This window comes from Myotis davidii, unplaced genomic scaffold, assembly GCF_000327345.1.
Source record: "Myotis davidii unplaced genomic scaffold, ASM32734v1 scaffold1007, whole genome shotgun sequence".
Taxonomy (NCBI): Eukaryota; Metazoa; Chordata; class Mammalia; order Chiroptera; family Vespertilionidae; genus Myotis; species Myotis davidii.
The window spans coordinates 398128-399803 of NW_006298359.1; positions in this window are offsets into that span (position 1 = coordinate 398128).

Sequence of the window (1676 nt, forward strand, 5' to 3'; positions counted from 1 at the left end):
TTGCACCAAACTGCCCTCCCCTGCCAGCCCGGCCACCCCCAACTTCCCTCCCCTGCAGGCCTGTTCCCCCCCAAGTGCCCTCCCATGCTGGTCCAGTTGCCCCCAGATGCCCTCCCCTACTGGCCTGATTGTCCACAAATGCTCTCCCCTGCCGGCCATCTTGTGGTGGCCATCTTGTGACGACATGGCCATGCCATCTTATGACCACATGGGGTGGCCATCTTTGTGTGAGGACATGATGGTCAATTTGCATATCACCACTTTATTATATAGGCTTTCATTGTCTATATGTATCACATCTTTATCTGTTCTTCTATATATATGATGAACATAGGGGTGCATATATTTTTTCAAATTAGTGTTTTTGTTTTCGTTGTAGAAATATCCTGAAGTAGAATTGCTGGGTCATATGGTAGATTGATTTTTAGTTTTTTGAATAATATCTATACTGCTTGCCATAGTGGCTATACCAATTTGCAGTCCCACCAAAAGTACATAAGGGTTCCTTTTCTCCACACCCTCAGGAATACTTGTCTTTTAAAAAACCATATTTTTATTGCCCTAACTGGTTTGGCTCAGTGAATAGAGTGTTGGCCTGCACTGGAAAGGTCCCAGGTTTGATTCCAGTCAAGGGCACATACCTGGGTTGCGGGCTCAGTTCCCAGTGGGAGGTGTGCAAGAGGCAGCCAATCAATGATTCTCTCTCATCATGGATGTATCTGTCTCTCTATCCCTCTCCCTTCCTCTCTGAGGTTAATAAAAATATAACATATATTTATTCATTTCAGAGATAAAGGGAGAGAGAGGTAGAAAAATCAATGATGAGAGAGAATTACTGCATATATTTTTTCTAGGAATATATCATAAGAATCCTGAAACACAATCAGAAAGAATGTTCATAGCAGCACAATTTACAATACCTAAGATCTGGAAACAGCCCAAGTGCCCATCAGTAGATGAGTGGATAAAAAGCCGTGGTACATTTACACCATGGAATTCTATGCAGCAGTGAAAAAGAAGGATCTCTTACTCTCTGAGACAGCATGCTCAGTGACTCATCTTCCCCACCACGCAGCCCTGCACCGGCTGCTCAGTAGCACACTTTATACCAACTTAGACAAAGGAGGCTTCTGGCCAAATAGTGACATCAGTCTTTCGGGTTAGAGAAGGGCACCCCTGCTCGGGGCATAGATGGCTGCATCCTTGCTTTTGCACCTGCAGATAGCAAATTAGCCTGAAACACCCTGACGAGGATTCCTACCCTCAGAGTGGCCTTGACCATCCCACATACTCTGGACGGGGCCCCCACAGCCAGGTATGAAGTGATACCTTATTGTTGTTTTAATTTGCATTTCTCTGATGATCAGTGACTTTCAGCATTTTTTCACATGTCTCTTGGCCATCTGTATGTCTTCTTTGGAGGAGTGTCTAGGACCCTTGCCCATTTTTTATTTAGATTGTTTGTCTTCCTTTTGTTAAGTTGTATGAGTTCCTTATATATTTTGGAGATTAACCCCTTACCAGATGTATCATTGCCAAATATATTCTTCCATGTAGTGGGGTCTCTTGTATGCATGTATGCATAACCTGTGGACACAGACAATGGGGTGGTGAGGGCCTAGGTAGGGTGGAGGACGAGAGTGGGCTGCAAGAGGTTAATGGGGGAAAAAGGAGGC